The 21,783-nt window shown below is 32.2% G+C and overlaps 1 pseudogene; it reads right to left on the reverse strand.

The window, feature by feature from the left end:
* Nucleotides 1-7,306: 7,306 nt before the first annotated feature.
* Nucleotides 7,307-11,751, reverse strand: LOC120177847 (annotated as a pseudogene).
* Between the last annotated feature and the right edge of the window lie 10,032 nt (nucleotides 11,752-21,783).

The raw sequence follows: 21,783 nt of genomic DNA on the forward strand, positions 1-21,783 counted from the left end.
ATAGTAATTTCATAAGAAAGATTTTTATTTCTCCTTTATATAGGAGATGGCACGTGGAAATGGAGGAAAGAAAATAGAAAAGTCTGGAGACTTTGGTTCAACCTTCTTCTTTTTCTTCTCCTTCTCGTAAGCTCCATGACAAAGGTAAGTTGGTTCCAAGTTGATTAATTCTTTTGTTTTAAAGTTGGTTTTGATTATTAGAGTGATGGAAAATATTAAGGAAAGCTTAAGATGGATTAAAACTCAAAGATTATCAAGTTATGAGAGATTGAAAATAAGAGGTTTCAAATTGAAATCTTGGAATAAAGTTCATAATTAGAATTGGAGGTTAAATTTGACTTGTCAAAGGGTTAATTAAGAGGTTAGAGGCGATAGAATTGAATTAAGAACACATTGAAAATTTGATGAATAATATATTGTAATATATAAATTTCTAGTTGGCATGTATTCAAAATAATATATTGTATAAGCTCTGAATAGTTCTGTAAATGTTTTGAATAAGTTATATGTTATAAAAATTTTAAATTACTCACTATTTTATACAAGTAAATGTTTTGAAAAGTCAATGTAACACCTCGGACTCGGATCCGGGTCGGATACTGGTTGGGGTGTTACATTTATCCCACTAGGGGCATATAGAATTTGTTTTGAAGGACCGCGTACTCGAAAGACCACATAGATGTTCTGAAGGACCACATAGATGTTCTGAAGGACCACATATAACATATATGTTCAGAATGACCACTCCTTAAGGACCACATCATATTCCAATGGACCAAATAGGTGTACCGAAATACCACATATATATTTCAAATGATTACATATATGTCCCGAAGGACCACGTAGAACCCTTGACTCTTGGCATACCAACTATACCTCTAGCTCTCATTTCACACAACATGGGCATTATCATTATGTTTATCACATATTCACATATTTATATCTCATATGCATAAATCTATAGATCACTTTCATATAGCTCATATCATACTTTCGTATAAACACATGTCTCTTATCACATGTCTTATTTTATAGACATGTATTCACATACTTTATTATTACATAATTTATATCATATGTTCATATAGACACGTAAATCATCACCATATAACCTATACATATCACATAAAATGTAATACATATCATGCATATTCATATAAACACATAGATTTTTATTACATATTCTATATCATATTATTATATTAATGATTCATAATATAGTTTATACCAACGTCACATAACTTATTTTACTTTTTCACTTCTTCATATAATTTTATTATACTAATTCCTATAATTTATCATACCATCATGTACCCCATTTAATCTAGTTTATACAACAATGCCATATAGTTTATATCCTAGTTTCACATAGTTACTATATCATATTTCTTATATACTAATTTCTTATCTTCCCTTAGTTCATTTTCACATAGCTTGTCACATAGACATAAATTCTTATAACTTATTATTACCTAGTTCTTACAACATTCTTATATGATTTCCTATTACTTTGTATCATACCTCGTATCACATAAGAATCTAACAAGTTTTAGATCGCAGTTCCATTTAATATATAAATCTTCCTATATAATTTATCTGACATATTCATATACTCACTTATGTCACTATCTCCTAACTTATATTATATTCTCATATTATCATATAGTTCAACCCGACTTAGTTATCTCACTTTTCATTTAATCACTTAAATCTAATTTATATAATTTATACATTGTTGTCATATAATTACTTATATCCTTATCACACAAAATAACATATAAAACCTATGACCTTATTCATATACTCATGCATACATAATAATCATATCAAACACAATTAATATTCATAGAGTCATGCAATCAAATATTAGGACTAGACTCATCGCGAGTCTTATTTCTATACACATCATATACCAACTAATATGCACTCACCTGACCTCACTAGTCAATATCAATCTCTAATTTCTTTCTCGATGACTATTACTTGGTCGATTTGTCCGGACTTTGCTCTCAATCGTTATCTACACGAATATAAAATCCAATAATTATCGGAATTTGAATTACTCGAAAAGATTGTTACGAATATAAACTATTCAAAGAACTACTTTGTTAATCCCAACTTAAGTAGTATCGGTACTACTGTTACAGTACTGATACCCTCAAGGTTGTAGTATCGATACCCTTCCACGGTATCGATACCCATTTTTGATTATGTAATTTCATCTCCAGAATGGTACTGATACCTCCTCATTGGTATTGATACCCAATGAATATTTATCCCACTTTTTGCCTTATGGTATCGATACTATTCATGCAATATCGATATCTACTCCAAATTTTCACTTGTTTTTACCGTGTAGTATCGGTACTTACTCATCTAGCACCGATACTACTATCTCATATTACACTTCTTTTAACCCGAAAATTACCAAAACTGCTATTTTACCATTTTACTATTCCATAAAGCCTTTAAACTTAACTATACACTCCTAGACTGACTTACTTCACTTTAACACTCTTTAACATCCAATATTCTTATAGAACACTTGGAACCAAAAATCGTATCAATTATTCAACATGTTTTTAATCCACTTCTATTACTTCTAACTTCTTAGACCCTTGACAAGTCAAATTCAACTTCAAAATCTATTTACTCCTTCTATTTCAATAATTTACTCAAAAACTCTTTATATTAAATCTTCCATAACTTATCACTCTTTGAGTTTTAAACCACTTTAAGCTTTACTTAAGCTTGTCTAGGACTTCAAGAATCAAAACCATAACTAAAATGCAAGAATTAACCAACTAAAAAGATTTATCACCTTAGCTATGGAGTCATGATGGAGAAGAAGAAGAGAGATGAAACAATTCTCCAGAAATTTATTTTTTTCCTTTCTTCCTTCTCCACATGGATATAAAGACTACCAAATGAATTTTTAATCATTTATCATCAAATGACCATTTTCCCTTCCAATTTTTCAAAATCAGTTCTCAAAGTTTCAAAACTTACATTTCAGTTACTAACCCTGATTTTAGGATGTTACATCCATATACCCCCAGATACTCACTTAGGGTGGTTCCTTTGATGTGTGCTTAGGGTAAGTCCTTATGGATACAGTTCTGGGGAAACTGTATATCGGTGTTCGGTTGGAGGGTATTACTGTGGTTTTAAAAAATGTTTTAAACTACTAATATTTTAAAAGGATCTATACACATTTCTTTGTTTTGTTGGAACACACTAGACTCCCTAATTTAATCTTCTGAATATGTCTCTCTGAATACTTTCTTCGGACCGTAAATCCATGTTTGTATCTAAAGACTTAGCTAAAGGAATCTGAAATCATCAATAGAATATGATGATATCTGTCCCACTGAGGAAAATTATGTTTTACCATATACCTGATTACCTATTGCATTCATCTGGTAGTTCTGTATTACTGAGCTTTTCGAAGCTCACTCTATTACTTACCATTTCAGGTTAAAGAGTTTGATTCTGTGCTTATATCGACATCAATAAAGGAGTCCCACCGACATTGCTTGCAGAGTACGATCCATGTAATTGGGGGCATGTAGGTTGTATTATGTTTTATATTCAAGTCTGAATCTTGTTTTACTACTGGATATTGGTAGATTTTATTTTAATATATATAAATGTTTTTTGAACTTGTATTTTATTTATAAATTATTTTACAGTTTTAAATGGATTAACAAAAAAAATTAATTTTTTCTTAGATTTTTACTGTGGGTCGCTCCAGTGACCCTAATATGACCCCTCAAATCGGATCGGGTCACCAACATCGATATGAGGGTGTTACATTAAAGAACCACGAACCCAAGTAAAATTTGACCCGTGAAAACCGAGATCCATAAAGGTGTTTTCAAATACAAAATTAGTGAAGCTTCTAAACGGTCCAATACGCCTATTGGCACCTTCCAATCTCTCATGTGGGTGGAGAATTGAATTAAAGTCCACTCCCATAATCCAACGATTGTTATCTCCCGGATCGAGTTTAGTGATATGCTCCCAAAGGGACATACGAAGCGATACAAAGAGTGAACATCATCAATAAAATAAACAATAAATATAAAAAAATTTGAATTTTAAGATAGACATGTGTCTAACCTAGAATATACATGTATCCGCCAATGGTTGTTATCTCTAAAGGGGTTCTAGTATCAACTATTGTTGAATATTTAAGTGTTCATTATTAAATAATTGAAATTTTTTATAACATATACTATCACTTTAAATTAATAAAAAATATCACATGATACAATTTTATTGGTGTATAAAAACGAAGGTCATTAGGATCATCCTAACATATATTGTTTTATATATAACCATTAAATAAATAATTAAAAAAATATTTAAAATTCAAATAAGAGATTAATGAATTCATATTCAAATAATTTATTATTTTATATATAATTATTAATTATAATTTTAAAGATATTTTGAAGTAAAATATGTTTTATAAATAACACTTGGTAAATTTAATATAAATAATTAATAGCATTTAAGTTTTATTTTCTCATCCAAAATATATAATAGGAAAAAACAATAAGAGATTAAAGTAATTTTATAATGAGCAAAGTATGCAAACAATCTCTCGATTATAGGACGTTGTTTGTTGAGTTCCTTAATTATTAAAAGTTATAAAATATTCATTCAATTATATAATATTATTTTGTTGAATCTCTCAACTATTAAAAGTTACAAAATGATCACTTGATTATTCATATGTTCCAAACTCATCATTTTTTGTTAAAAATTTGATGACCGTCTAAGTTGATCATTAATCTACTGACTGAGATATGATAAAATCATATTTTATTGATAACTACTAGCATCGTCGTTGCTTTCAAGCACTGGATCGACAACATAATATTTTAAGTATTAGATCGATGACATAACGTAAATGGAGAGTCGATCCATAAAATACAACTAAAGGGTTATGAGATCAGATTTTATAATATCACAATCAATATGTTAACTTCCAGCTCATACGATTGTGAAGTTTTTAACAGAAAATGACGAGTTTGAAACATATAAATATTCTGATGATTAGTTTATGACTTTTAATAATTTGTAAATTCAACAAAATAATACACAATAATCAAGAGATCTTCTTATAACTTTTTAATAATTAGTGAATTTAACAAAATACATTCTATAGTCAAGGGTCATTCCTTTGCTTTACCCTTTAATTATATATAGTTTGGAAAAGGTTGAGTGACAAGACATAAGAATGAGGGTACAATAGAAGCACATAGGACTGGACCCAAGTTAATGCACATGGCAATGTATTATTGGATAGCGTGTATTTATAAAATAAATACATGGTTTGGTCTGATAGTTACGAGCTGGCTGGCTAATCGTAATCACCACTCACTTTCATTTGCATATTCTAAGCACGTGCCCCACCCGACATACAAATTAGCCTTTTATTTTTTTTCTTCAATTTTTTATAATTAAAAAAAACACTTTTTCACCGACTTTTATTTCTAAACTGTCTTTCCTATTTGGCTTATTTAGGCAAATAACGGGAAAAAAATTAAAGTAGAGCCGTGGAAGAATTATTTAGAAACATAAAGATATTAAAAATAATTAGTTAAGAAAATAGATTAAAAATTAGAGTTTATATCACTCAATATATTTAAAAAATATTATTCGTAAAATAAATTATATTCTCTGAAAAGCATTTTACATATTTAAAATATGTTGGGTAAATCATTTTCCACTTATTGATAAATTTTTTAGAAATTATTTATTATAAATATTAAATACAATAAATAATATTATTTATTATAAAAACTTAATATCATTATTTTTTAAATATTAGAATAATTTGTTTGTTATTATTAAACATTATTTCTATAATTTTATAAATAAAAATATTAAGACTAATAAATTCTATTAAAATAATAATATATTAATTATTTATTAAAATAAATATACTATATTACACTTTTAAAATTATTGATAAATATATTTTAAGTACTTTTATTAAACTATTAATAGACTATTATATTAATATTAAATACATAAATAATATTATATTTAAAAAAAATCTAGATATAATACGTGTTGTTTAACGGATTTTTAACAGTAAACAACTAAAATTATAACGAAAAAAATTATGAATGTAGTTTGGGATCTTAAAAATAAATTATGAATGTGATATGGAGACTCGTTTTATATTAAGCCTAAATAATTTATTTAGGCACCTAAAATTATTTAGGATTATGGAAAGGTTGTTTTTGGATTTTCTTGTCAAAATCCTAAAAATAAATATCTTCTGCACATGCCCTATCTTACACTCCTCAAACAACAACACATGGAAGTTAAAAGGATACCAACTAGTTAAAGTATACTAATCGAATTTTCAAAATTAATTTATGCACATCAAGTACAAGTTTGAATAATGCACAGGCAATCAGGAGCATGATAATCAGTCCATACTCGTTAATCAAGAAACTGCATGCCGCGTTCATATCTCTTTGACAAAACATGGATATATGTGGTAGGATTTTATAGGACATGACACCAAACTCTGTTATTAATAAGTCTTTAGGAGTAGTGCTTGTATTCAAAAAAATGATAGAGAGAAGACTACGGTAGTTTGACCATGTCCTTAGGCGACACCCGTCGGATGCCGTCAGGAGGATAGAGTCGATTACAGTCGACGGTGTCAGAAGGAGAGGACGACCAAGGAGAAAGTGAATAGACTGCTTGAGATCTGATTTGATAGATTTAACCCTTACCGAAGACATGACCTCTAATAGAAAAGTATGAAGACTTAAGACAAAGATAGTCGAATAGTGTAGGTCACAGAAATATGGTGTAGCATCTATGTTTTCTTTTTAATGCTTTTTTAGTAAATTTCATGACTTCTACTTTTTATATTTATGTCATTGGAATTTATGAAGGCTTAGAATAGGGTAGCGGAGTAGTGTTGTCTTAGTTTAGGTTTTAACCCATTTGACTTTATTCCTTCTCGTAGCTTACTATCGTTGCCTTCTGTATATTATTCTCTTCATGTTTTCCATGTTTAATTTTAGTCAGGTCTTACATTTCTGTCTATGTACAGAGATTTTTTTCGCAGAGATTTATTTGCAAGGATTACTTTTCATTTCAGATGCGTATATAAAGATTGCATAAGAAGATTGTTCAACCATGTATTTATTTATTTATTTATCCATACATTGTATTTTATCTTTATTTTTAATTTTTCTTACTGCCAGATATTTTTCACAGAAACTGCTCTCAACCTGACGATGGAGGCAGCCTACTACCTTACCTCCCCTTACCCCATCACATATGGAAATAAGGTTTTGTTGTTGTTGTTTCCAACATTAAACAATGTCTTAAAAAAGGAGCCTCGTGCTACTTCTCATAATTTTACATTTGGTGATCCCAAGATATTAGCACCCACTTTTCCAAGGTTACCTTTTGCATTTGCACCAGCTTGGCTGGCAAAGTGCTTCCCACTGGATGCCTCGCCAACCACGATTGATTTCTTTATCTGCCAACAAGAAACAGGCACCAGAAAGTTCAAAAGAAAGCCGTAATCTCACCTTGGTTACCATACACAGAGATTAACAAAATGTCAAGGGCATAGAGTCTCTCCCTTCACACACCAGCATATAAAAATACAAAAGACGAATACATTTTAGTTAGTTTATAATTGCTGTGAAAGGGAAATAGGCACTTACCGCTGCTAGCCGCTCTTTGTGAACCTCATTCGTAAGCTGCAGAAAGAGAAGTCATCAAGATTAAGATTAGTTTCCCTTTGTAAACAACCGAGCACCGACATCAGTTTTATGGAAAAAAGACAATAGCATACCGGTTTTCTATAAGTCTTGATCTCATCGCCGGTAAATCCGGGGAGAATCATACTCCAGTTTCTCTCTGTATCAAGCCATAGAAGAATAAAAGTTGAAGTACTAGACGTTAAAGACGAAGAACAAACCAAAGTGAACAATTTTACAGAGTAACTAACCAAGATGTAGGAGAATGTCTTTTGCTTCCAATGTATCTGATTTTCTATGCTTAGCCAATGAGCAGCCAAATGTTGTGATCTGTTGAAAAATTATGAAAGAATATGAAAAAGGATTCGACGGTGGTCATATTATCGGAAAGTTTAGAGAATGAAATAGAAATTGTAATATTAAGTTCCATAGAACCAACACAAAGCAATGAGAGAAAACCACGAACATCAAACGAAAAAAGAAAATCAAAACATCATTAAACAAAGCAAATACAGTATATGACTTCTCATCCAACATAGTTCCACTCTTCTTAGAAGCTCAGTCCCCATTTAAGATGGGGAATGAAATTCATTGTTCTTAAAATTTTTGAAGATATTATAAAGAATTCAACGAAGTCCAAATTTAAGCTCAATTATCTGATCCACCATGTTGGTTGGTATGATAAACACGAAAGGACAAGAAAAATATTTAGGTTCAGTTGACATTTTCCTTTCAAGGGAAAAATCAAAATCCATAAACCAATGTTACACTGTTTTCACATAAAGCAAAATAGGCTTGATCAAGGTGAAATAAATTTTAATAAACATAATCTTATCCTAGTTGAAGAATCCTTACGTATCTTGAGATCTGCCCAACCCCGAGTGTATATATACAAACACAATAAGTTCTTTGAATTTCTATATATATAAAAAAAAACTTCTTTGAATAAAAAGTTAAACTCACAGAATCCGCAAAATCTTCGGCAATATCCACAAGAATATCTTCAACTTCAGGATCTAACTTCTCAGATGGATCAATCTGCATACAAATAAAACAAGTCATATTTGAAGGTAGAGAAGCATGGAAATTTATAGCTCAGTAGCCAGAATTCGAGGAAATGAAATGCTAAAGACCGACCTCAAAAAGATCATTCAATAAATGCCTAGACAAAATTTATATTCTGAGTATTACATTAATCTAAACATAAATGTTGAACATCCCTGTGCCACTAAGATGATCACAAACTTGGATTTTAAAGGCACACCGAAGCGCAAAAAGTCCCTGGAGCCTAGGCGCAGGCGCCTTTTGTATTCGAGGCGCACTGTTTGTATTATGTATAATGAATAATTTTAATTTTCAAAGTAAATTAATGAAATCTCTTATTATTTTATTTAAAAATTATATAAATTCTGATTTAGTTAATATTTTATATATTTTCTTATTATAAAATAATAAATTATAATGATTTGTTTACAAAGTTAATATGAGTATATTAATAAAAGTTAAAAATATATTAGTGTAAACAAATTTGTTTTGAAATAAGAAAAGAGTTGGGAAAGTTTTGAACGGGTGTTGTCCACACAAATTAACAAAGAATAAAAAACAGTGGGAGACACTTATCCTAAGGTGAGGGGAGTCAGAGACGTGGCACTATCCTATTTATATTTTAATTACATTTTTAATATTAGTTTATTTATAGGCTATCTTTATTATATTAGAATATAACAACAACAAAAAAGTGAAGGGATAGGCGGCGGCACTATCCTATTTACTCTATCAATCTATTATTTTATAGATTAGCTTTAAGTTATTATTATTAGAGCAAAAGAACTACCTGGTCGGTGGTGGCTGCTGCGACGGCCCGTAAAGAAGAAAATCACGGTGGTGGAGAAGAGAGATGTGCGACAGAGAAAGGATATTAGGAATTAAGTTTGGTGATTGTATTGTTTTTTTTAAGTTGGGTTTTTTTAAATATTAAAATATAATAATTTTATTAAAATAGTAATCTAAAAACGAAAGGAGCAAAGGCGCTGCGCCTAAAGTCCGGAGGCGCACGCCTCTTGTATCTTGCCTCGCCTCAACCCAGGCGGGTGCCATCTTCAGTGCCTGCTGCGCCTAGGCGCGCCTCTTTTAAAACCAAGATCACAAATTTGTATATTGGTCATCTATAGAGACAAATTAATAACATACAAATGTTGAAATGGTAAAACACAAAATCTCTTTAATAGAAGCCAAAATTATTTAGGGCAATTAGAGTAATTAATGGGTATAACACAACTGATTTAAGGAGATTTGGATGATAACAGAATAAGCTGGCAAGATCTTAAGATCCTGAAATGTAAAGAACCAAAATGCAGAGCTAGGTCCAGAGAGTTCACCTGGTTAAGTAGATCATAAATGCTTCTTTTGGTAAGATCTTGCCACCAGACTCGTCAATTTCTGCAAGAGCTGCTTTATTTTGGTTCACCAACTGAACCGTGCTTGGTTGTACCGTTGCAAGCGAAGAAGGCTTTTGATTTGCAGAACCCTGAGCTCTCGAAGGTTGTTGATGGGGTATAGATTGAGGGGGGGCTGGAGTAGGTGACATTTGTTGTCTGAAATGCTCCTGCGGCTGAAGCGATGAAGATCGTGGCAATTGTGGAGATGATACCTGCTGTTGTTGCGGAACTGTTGGCGAGGAATGATGTTGCTGAGGAATATGTGATCTTTGCTGCAAGGATGGTGAATTCATCTGCGGCCTAAACGAAGGGGGAGGCAGAGGAGGTTTCCCTTGAGATCCAGATGATAGCCATGGCTGATTAGGGACCTGTGTAGTTTGCGATGTACTTGGTGTTGAAGAACCAACAGCTGACACTCGCATAAGGCCATGCCCTTGGAAATTCTACAAAATGTTAAAGGATATAAATCAGTTACAATCCAGTACACCCAGCATTCATAATAAAAAAAAGATAATAGTTAGTAAAATGGAAGATAGTAGCACTTTAACCATATCTACAAAATACTTAAACAGCTTATTCACCTACCGCTAGGATATTCAAGCTCAGGTTAAAAAGAAACACAATTCCCTAAATTCTAGAACATTTCACTGCATTTTATAAATAAACAGAACTTCACAAAGCCAACAAATAAGTAAAGAACATATGAAATAAATAAACAGGGTTACTAACTTGGGTAGCAGGGGATTGGCTATTTGGCAAAGAAGGTGGTCTAAGAGATGATTGTAGAGGCCTTTGTTGATGCTGGGCAGAAATTCCAGGTGGCCTCATTTGAGAATGTGATCCAATTATCATTCCTTGCATCGGTGGCCTAGACTGTCAGGAAAATCGAATCAAGAACGAAACTTTAACATCAAAAACTTAATATTTTGTAATTAGAAAGAAACCAAAATCTTACAAGCCCCATACCTGGGAAACATTGGAACTGGAGGCCCCAGTGAAGGAATGACCAAAGGAACCCGAAAACGGAGAGGGTTGCGAAGGGAAGGAGATGGAGATGGAGGAGAAGGGCTAGAATGGGATGATGAAGCGCCTAGGTTAATGCAGCCTCTAGGCTGAGAGGAAAGAGTTGGCGCGGGGGTCGATGTAACCGAGGGAGAAGAGGAAGAGGAATTGATAAAATGGGAAGACTGCCGCTGCCACGGACGTGAGAATGTGGCGGCAAGTCGGGGCTGAGGAGTCGAGAGTGGTGGTCTCGGCTGCGGTGGCTTTTGGGGCTTTGGATTTAGGTTAGGGCTGGGGAACGATGACGGCGCTCTTGAGGGAAAGGGTTGGCTTGGTTGTTGTTGAATTTGTGACGTTTGCGATAGCTGCGGCTGTGGCGGCGACGGCGTTGGTGGTTGTGATAGTGGGGGCTGTTGTTGTGGCTGCGTTTGAGACTGGTCGCTAGAAGAAGCGGTGGCGTTGGGATGAGCAGGGGTAGGTGTGCCGGGGACGGTGGAAGGCTGCGGCTGCTGTGGTGTTTGTTGGTCCATGAGGAGCGGAGGAGGCAAAGAAAAGGTCATGAAAGTTAATGATGGCTTGTGAAACGGAGTCGGATTTTATTTAAGGAAAACTATTCCATATATTTTGAGAAATGACTCTCTGGTAGAACACAAGGTTTTTAATTTTAAGATCGTGAGATCGAATCTTACGAAGAACATTTTACAATTTAGAGGCCTCCAACAGAAGTTATTCTCAACCTGATGTTGGTGGCAACCTATTATCTTACCTCCCCTTACCCCATTACATAAGAAAAAAAGAATCAGCTAATTATTCCATACATTTTGAGTGGAGTTGAAAAATTCCACTAGTAAAATTAAATTGATTATTTTAAAAATATAAAAGGATAATAAAAAAATAGAAGAATTATATTATATAATATTTAAATATTGTTCCTGAAATAAACTATTTTATTGATAGCATGTTAAATATTAATTTTTATTATAAAATAAAAGTAACAAAAAAAAAATAAAAACTAAATAAAGAAAAATCTTATATTATTATCTCATTTTAAATTGTATACTATAACTTCTCTAAATTCTATATTTATAGGTACAAAGAGTAGATACTATATAAAATTTTAATTAGGTACATCAAAGTCATATTTAAGTGTTCTGATAATAATATATATCTACATAAACAAATATTCATAACACTTTTTCTTAGATATCTATCAAAATAATATGTCTTGTTAAAACTTTACTAAAATAAAAATAATGTGAAAAAATTGATGAAGAAACAAAGTATATGTATCTTCAATATACATATCATGTTGTCTCATTAAAAATCTTATAAAAAATATCAATGGAACAAAACTTCTGTTAAAGAAAAAAGAGTACATCACACATTTATTTCCCTCGTGACAATATCACATAAGATCATTGAGTATTTATAATTCAATCTTTATAACCTTCAAAAAAATATTTATTGAGTTAGATACACCACATACGCTTATACTGATCCATTCCATCTAAATATTTTTTTTGATTAATTTGGGGTAAGTACAAGCTAGTATATGTTTAAAGATAACTCTCAACCATTTAACATTGAACGCTCATACCCCTAGTATTCATGGTGCTTAAACACAAGACCTCAAGGAATAAAATCAATTTCTTTACCATCGAGATCGCTTGGTTCATGTCATTTATCGATCGACGAATCGGCCAAGAGGGGGGTGAATTGGCAATAAAAATTTTGGTGGAAACTTTTGCAGAAAATTGAAAATAATTGCACATCGATTTAGAGTGGTTCTACTTTCTCAACCAAAGTCTACGTCCACTATCTTAGCTATCCACACTAAGGATTTTCCAACAAATTCACTAATTTGTTCTTTCTTTTGAGGACAAATAATAACCTTACAACTCCTTCAAGAATTTACCCCAAATTCTTGAGAACACTCTCTCCCAAAGAGAAATACACAAATTTGCAAACTTACAGAAAAACCTCACAAGGTAAGATGTTTACACAATTCTAGAACAAAGAAAGAACACTAAAAATGACTACAATTGAGCACAATAAGTGTTCTTGAAAGCAAAATGAATATTGAATGAAATTTTGGCTTGAAATGCTCAAACTTGAGGTTTGATGCTTTCTCTTTGATTCTCTAGCTTCTCTTCTTAATTGTTGTTGATCAATGGCTTCTAAGCTTGTTTAAATATTCCTTGGATCATTTTTAAAAGTTTGGGATTATTAGTTAAGTCAATAGAGCCGTTATTGTGTAATTATCATTTAAAAATCTGGTGGGACCGTGGGGTACATCGATGCATAGCCAAGGTGCATCGGTACACTATGTGTAAAATTCAAATATTTCGACCGTTATAAGACTTAGTGCATCGGTACACTAAGGGTGCACTGGTACACTAATTACATTCGATGTTTCAAAGAGCCAGGAGTGCATCGATGCATGGTTTGTGCATCGGTACACAAAATGCATTCAATGTTTAAAATATTCAAGAGTGCATCGAAGCATGGCTTGTGCATCGGTACACAAAATGCATTCGAAATGGGTGTGCATCGATGCATCAATGTAGTGCATCGGTACATCACTTTGTAAATTTGATTTTGGCTCGATTTTGGTTTCAAATACTTTGTGAAAATTGTTTCAAAAATATTTTAAGTATAAAACTCAATTTTACACTTTAGTGAGGATTGAGATCGACCTTTGAAATCCTTGGAGTAATATTTGTGATATTCGAATAATTAAATCGAATATACTTTGAAAATGATTATAAAAATCTTAAAATCCAATAACACTTAATTTGTTATATCGAAACATCAAAATGTTTTCAACAATCTCCCCTTTTTTATATAACAAAATATTTGATTAATTTTAAGATTTTCTTAGAAAAATAAATTTTAAAATCAATTTTTGTAAAATTATTCCCTCTTACTATAACACATCTCCCCCTTTTTGTTAAATAAAAAATACTCTATAAAATATTTTTAAACAAGGTTTTGTAAAACAATTTAGCCAATTGATTTAAATTTAAATTTTAAGCTGCTAAAATCATAATCAAGAGAAACGTTAGCCATTAGTTTCATAATTCAATATTCATAAACAATGTGAAATGGTAAATTGGTCATATTGCAACTAATATATAAATGATGCAAAAATGAATAAACCAATACAAATTCAATCAAACCAAATATATAAATATAAGTACTGAAGGTCAAATATCCAAATATCCATAACAAATTTAAACATTCAAAACACATCAATCCACAATCATTCAAAATATAAATCTAAAAATATTCAAAATGTTTTAACAATAGGTACTAAATCCAAGAAAACTAAAGCAAGCTAGGTCTAGTCATCCAAAGGAGGATCGGAGGTGGAGGATAACGTGCTCTCATCTCGATTGTGAGCGTATCTAAACATTCATTCATCTCCTGCTGTTGAGCCCCCATAGCAGTTAGATGAGACTCAATAGATGCAAACCTTAGATCAAATGTCTCCAAAAATGAACGAAAGTATGGAGGCACTTGATATTCTTGTTGTGCCGGCTCATCGTCAGGAACTTCATCGTCAATATCTTGCATAAGTTGTTGAAGTTCTGGATCATCTTTCGCTGCCGGTGCTGGAGGAGGTGGAGCTCGTGAGGAGCTTTCTCTCAGAGTTTTCTCAGAGGTTCGAACCCATTGATCAGTTTCCTTATCCTTTTTCCATCCCGATTTCTTTAAGGAAGTGAGATTGGTTTGGTTCTGAAGAGGGATGGGAATATCAATCGAAACTTGAAGCGTTTGTTTGATAAATAAGTTACTAAGGAGATAACCGTAAACTAAAGTTTCTATATTTTTTGATAGGACAACGTTTACGATATCAACTAACTCACCGAAGATGATCTGTGGAAAATTTATTTTCCTGTTATGTTGGATACAATGTATTCACCATAAATCTAAGACCCTAAGAAATGAGTACCTACCTCCGGATGGTCTAAACCAACAAGAGATCATCAAATGAAGGAATCGCTCATGATGAGTTCGTAAGGTTTTAACACTACCCTTATATTGATTAGGTGTAACCACAATCTCTTTTTCATTATCAAGACCATCATTGTCTAAACCAAAGGCATTAACTATTGTGTCCGAATTCATATAAATGGTTTGATGTAAAAGATAGGATCTAATTCCTACATTTTCAGTTTGACTCGTGTTTTGGACACAAACCATAGAAAATACGGACTAATTGGTGATAAATAATGAGCTTAATTTGACACAATTTATCAAACTTCTAGGAACGGAGGATAGGAAGATATTGGAAATTCATATCTTCCATAGCTTGGATCGAAGGGATACGCTCTTCCCAGATTTTGTATGACTCAAAGCAAGTATGGTACCTATGGTAGAGATCTTGTCTACGACCAGGCACATTGAAACACGAGTTTAGAATAGTCATATTTGGGTCATTCAGGTATGGATTTTGTGGTGGAGGAGGAATGAGATGACGGTTTTAACTCAAACAACTCGATGAAGACCTAGGGCATTTAGGATTAGACATGTTTTACGAAATCGGATTAGGATAGGGTAACCTACAAATTTGAAACACATGTATGCAATTCAATCAATCCCAAAACTCAAATGAGTCTGCAATATTTAAGGTTCTCTAAACCAAATCCTAATGGGCAAGGTTTTGAAAATAATTTTGAAAACAATGTTCCAATAATAATATGTAATTTTCAAAACATATTAATCAAAAAATCAAAATTTAAAATAAATTAATGATTTTCGAAATATTTTTTATTTCAAAATTTCAATAAATATTTGAAAATTTGTGTGTTTTTTGATAAACTTGATTGTAAAATTTAGTTTCTAAACATTAAACAATCAATGACCGATACTTTGTTCAACCTAGAACTAATCAAAACTAGTCCTAAGTTCAAAATCAATAAAACAGAGGTTTTTGAAATATTACCTTGAAAATTTTGGATTTTGTGAGAATGTGATGTTGTTTGCACGAATTTAATGAATGTAGAAGATTTTTGAGTTGAAATGCAAGAGGATTTCGACTTAATTTCATTGGTTTGGAGCAATTTTAAAGAGTAAGGTGAGAGAGGAGGGCGACGATAGAGTGTTTGGGTTTTGAGCATTATGAGAATATGAACAAATTTTAGGGATTTAAGCCTAAACCCCGACGAGGGTATCGATGCACATTCAAGGAATACATCGGTGCATCTTCATGATGTATCGATGCACATTCAAGGCATGCATCGGTACACTGTCTAGTGTATCGATGCACAAAGCACAAAAATGTCAAAAATTCGTTTTAAACACTTAAAATGCTAAATTAATTAGCTCTAGTGGTATTGGAAACTCATATATTGAAAATTAACTATGTTCAATCAATCAAATCAAATCCTTAAACATTATTTGAACATACAATTAATTCTTACTAAGAATCATAAACTCCCCCTAACTAATAGCAAAGAATGCAAAAAAAAAATTATTTTTATAAGCATTTTTCAATTCTAATTAAAAGTGCTAAAATCATTTTAAACACTAAGTGAAGATAGGTCAATTAAACCTAATTCTCTCATAAGTGTCCAAAAGCTTTCTTTATCTAAAGGTTTTGTAAAAATATATGCTAATAGATGCAAAGTATCAACATATTCTAGAACTATATCTTCTTTTGCGACATGATCTCTAATGAAATGAGGTCTAATTTCAATATGCTTAGTTCTAGAGTGTTGGATGGGATTTTTAGTGAGACAAATAGCACTAGTATTGTCACACTTGATAGGTATGGTACTAACTTTAATTCTATAATCTAAAAGTTGTTATTTCATCCATAAAACTTGTGCACAACAACTACCGACTGAAATGTATTCTGTTTCAGTGGTAGATAATGCAACACAATTTTGTTTATTTGAAAACCATGAAATCAACACATTTCCTAGGAATTGAGAAGTACCGGAGGTGCTTTTCCTATCTATTTTGTATCCTCCATAATCCGTATCAGAGAAGGCATGTAAGCTAAAGCTAGAGTCTCTAGGATACCAAAGTTCTAAACTAGGAGTGTCCTTAAGGTATCTAACTTAACAGCTAGTAAATGGGATTCCTTAGGACATGATTGAAATCTAGCACATAAGCAAATACTAAACATAATGTCCGGTCTACTTGCGGTTAGATAAAGAAAAGAGCCAATCATTGACCTATATAATTTAACATTCACACATTTACCTCCTTCATCTTTGTCAAGCTTTGTAGAAGAACTCATTGGAGTGGCATGAGGTTTCCCATTTTCCAGTCCAAACTTCTTGAGCATATCCTTGACGTACTTATCTTGATTGATGAAGATGTCATCTTTTCTTTGCTTGATTTAGAGTCCCAAGAAATATGAGAGCTCCCCCGTCATGCTCATCTCGAATTCACTCTGCATTAGCTTAGAAAATTCTTAGCAAAGAACATCATTAGTATAACCAAATATTATATCACCAACATAAATTTGTACTACTAATAAATCTTTACCTTTATGCTTTAAAAACAATGTAGTGTCAACCTTCCCTTTTGAAAAACCTTTTTCGATTAAAAAATTTGACAATCTTTCATACCAAGCTTTAAGAGCTTGTTTTAACCCATAAAGTGCTTTTGTCAATTTAAAAGCATGATCTGGAAATTTTGAATCTTCAAAACAATGAGGTTGTTCCACATACACTTATTCTTTTATAAAACCATTTAAAAATGCACTTTTAACATCCATTTGATATAATTTAAATTCATTGAAACATGCAAATGCTAATAACATTCTATTTTGCTTCCATCCTAGATACGGGAGCAATGTTTCATCACAGTCTATGCCCTCTTCTTGAGTATAGCCTTGTTTCTCACTATATTGCCACTTTCATCAAGCTTATTCCTTAATACTCATATAGTACCTACAGTGGATTTATTACTAGGCCTTTCAACTAATGTCCATACCTTACTTCTCTCAAATTAATTTAACTCTTCTTGCATAGCCATAATCCAATGTTCTTCATTTAATGCTTCTTTAATATTCTTAGGCTTTATGCATGAGATAAATGCAACATAATTGCATATATTTCTAAGAGAAGATCGAGTTGTTACCCCTTTGGATGGATCACCTATTATCTCACCATCCTTGACATAGTTGTATTCTCTTGGGTAAGAGACTTCCCTTTCTTCAATGGTTGGATTCTCAAGAACATCATGAGTTTCCATATCTTTCATTTCTTCCTTTGATGATAGCTCTCCATTATCATGTCTAACGTCATTTGTGTTTACAATACCTACATCATCATTCACAAAAGAATCCTTCCTCGGAACGGGATTATCATCGAAAACAACATGTATAGACTCTTTTACAACTAAAGTTCTTTTATTAAATACCTGATAAGCTTTAGAATTTAAGGAATAACCCAAAAAAATTCCTTCATCACTTTTAGCATCAAATTTGCCAATATTTTTTTATCGTTGTTTAAAAAGAAAACATTTACATCAAAAAGGATGAAAATAACTAATGTTAGGCTTTTTATTTTTCAAAAGTTCATATGGAGTTTTCTTTAAAATTGGCCTGATCATTACTCGGTTTATAACATAGCAAGCGGTACTTGTGGCTTCATCCCAAAAATATTTTGGCAAATTATTTTCACAAAGCATGCTTCTAACCATTTATTCTAAAGTTCAAATTTTCTCTCAACAACTCCATTTTGTTGAGGGGTTCTAGGTGCTAAAAAATTATGGTTAATACCATTAGAATTACAAAAATCAGTAAATCCAAGATTTTCAAATTCAGTACCATGATCACTCCTAACACTAGTTATGGAGTAACCTTTTTCATTTTGGATTACCTTTAAAAACGTGATGAATTTTTCTAATGCTTCATCTTTAGTACTTAAAAATAGAACCCAAGTATATCTAGAATAGTCATCTACCAATACAAAGCAATATTGTTTTCCACCCAAGCTAATAGTCATAATTGGCTCAAAAAGATCTATATGGATCAATTGTAATACTCTACTAGTTGATACATCATTAATGGACTTAAATGAAGCTCTATGATGTTTTCCTTTAGCATATGGATCACAGATTTTATCATTATCAAATTTTAGCTATGGCAACCCTCTTAGTAAATCTCCTTGAATTAGTCGTTGTTAAACACTCATGCTAGTATGTCCTAGTGTCCTATGCCATAACCAACTATCATGCTCATCCTTAGCAACTAGACATAAATTAGTCATATTTATAGAATCTAAATGCATCTTGTAAATGTTTCATATTCTATGACGAACAAGCATAATCTGATTAGATGCAATGTCAATGACTTTACAACAATTTGTTTCAAATAAGACATTGTATCCTTTATCACAAAATTGACTAATACTCAATAGATTATGCTTTAACCCATTCACATATAAAACATTTTGAATTTTTATGGAAGATGTATTACCTATTGTACCTATACATTCAATGTAACCTTTTGAATTATCACCAAAAGTCAATTCTCATCCATTTTTATTGTTAAGCTCTATGAACCGGCTCTTGTCTCCGGTCATATATCTTGAGCATCCACTATCAAGGTACTATGAGTTTGAATTTGTTTCCTGTGACTTGTAGCAATGCTCCTTTTCCAACAAGCATAGATTAATTTTTGATTTTTGGTACCCAAATTCTTTTGGGTCCATATTCATTAGTCTCCAAAATTATAGTCCCATTAGGTATCCATTTGTGTAGGATATCTTTATCTTTAGTAGTAATGAGTTCTTTAGGAACCCATATACTTCTAACGATTTTTCCATTAGAGGTTCTTCGGGGACCTCTATGATTGTGGTTTCTAAAACTTGTTCTAACAAAGTTGGATTTTGAACTTTCTCCATTTTCAAAACATTTTGTTCCAACTTTATCAAAAGAAGCTTTAAGATCATCAATTTTCTTTTGATGATCATCATTTACTCTTGAAAGTAAATTATGCAAATCAAAATTTTTCTTTTCAAACTCTTCTTGTTTGATTTGCAAATCTTTAATTTTACTTTCAAGATCATTGTTGGTATTGGATATGAGATTATTTTCATTTTTCAATTTTGAAATTTCATTTTTATATTTTAAAAATAATTTCTCATAATCCGAAGCCAACCTAATATATTCATCTAATAGCCCATCAAAAGAATAATCATCAAAATTAAATGAGCTAGAGGTTACCTGAGAGCTTTCTCCGATGGCCATCAAGCACAAGTTTGCTGCTTATTGTTCCTCTTCATCGGAACCTTCATCATTGCTCCATGTAGCCACATGAGCCTTGTGCTTTTTCTTCGATTGACCCTTCTTCTTTAATTGTGGGCAATCGTATTTGACATGACCCGACTTTTTACATTCATAGCAAATGATTGGGTCTTTCTCCTTCTATTCAGTTTTGAAGCCTTCATTTCATTTGAATTTTCTTCCTCGGTTGGGCTTCATCAATTTTCTGAACCGTTTGGCAAATAATGCCATTTCCTCGTTATCGTCATATTCATCCGAATCACTCTCATCTTTTGTGGATTTGAGAGAAACTCTCACTTTCTTCTTTTTCTCATTCTCCTTATTTGTCTTGTCAATCTTCTCCAGGTTTAACTCATCTTGAAGCATCATTTTATGAGCGAGGAGAGAACCAATTAACTCTTCGAGAGTTAAAGACTTTAAGTTTATAGCCTCGATGATTGGAGTCTTCTTTAATTGCCAAGATTTTGGAAGAGAGTAAACTAACTTCCTTACAAGCTTTTCGTTTGGAATGATCTCTCTATATGATTTGAGACCATTGAAAATCGTGGAAAATCTATCCATCATAGCTTTGATATATTCATCTGGTTTCATCCTGAAATTTTCATAGCTATGAGTTAGAAGACTAATTTTAGATTCTTTTACCTCGTCTGTGCCTTCATTAGTGACTTGTAGTTTATCCCATATCTCCTTGGTAGTTGTACAAGATGAAACTCTCTCATATTCATCCGGTCCAAGAGCACAAAAAATAATATGGATAGCCTTTGAGTTGAGCTGAAACATTCTTGTCTCTGCTTCACTCCACAATCTTGAATGAGTGGAATGAATGAAGTATCCGTCTTCTATGATATTACATGCTCCCATGTCACTTGCTTGAATGAAATACCTCATTCTATTCTTCCAATAAGCATAATTAGCTCCATTGAAGAAAGGAGGCTTGTTGACGGACATTGAATCAAGACCAAGGTCGGAGTTTGAAGTGGAGGCCACTGATGACTTGAATATCGATATAAATCTTCTCAAATCGACTCAAGAGGTGATTAAACCTTAAAATGAGTGAGTCTCTAATACCAATTATTGAGTTAATCGATCGATGAATCGGCCAAGAGGGGGTGAATTGGCAATAAAAATTTTGGTGGAAGATTTTGCAGAAAATTGAAAATAATTGCACAATGATTTAGAGTGGTTCGACTTTCTCAACCAAAATCTACGTCCACTACCTTAGCTATCTACACTAAGGATTTTCCAACAAATTTACTAATTTGTTCTTTCTTTTGAGGACAAAGAATAACCTTACAACTCTCTCAAGAATTATACCCCAAATTCTTGAGAACACTCTCTCCCAA

The sequence above is a fragment of the Hibiscus syriacus genome, unplaced genomic scaffold (assembly GCF_006381635.1).
Source record: "Hibiscus syriacus cultivar Baekdansim isolate YM2019G1 unplaced genomic scaffold, ASM638163v2 tig00112339_pilon, whole genome shotgun sequence".
In the NCBI taxonomy this organism is placed as follows: domain Eukaryota; kingdom Viridiplantae; phylum Streptophyta; class Magnoliopsida; order Malvales; family Malvaceae; genus Hibiscus; species Hibiscus syriacus.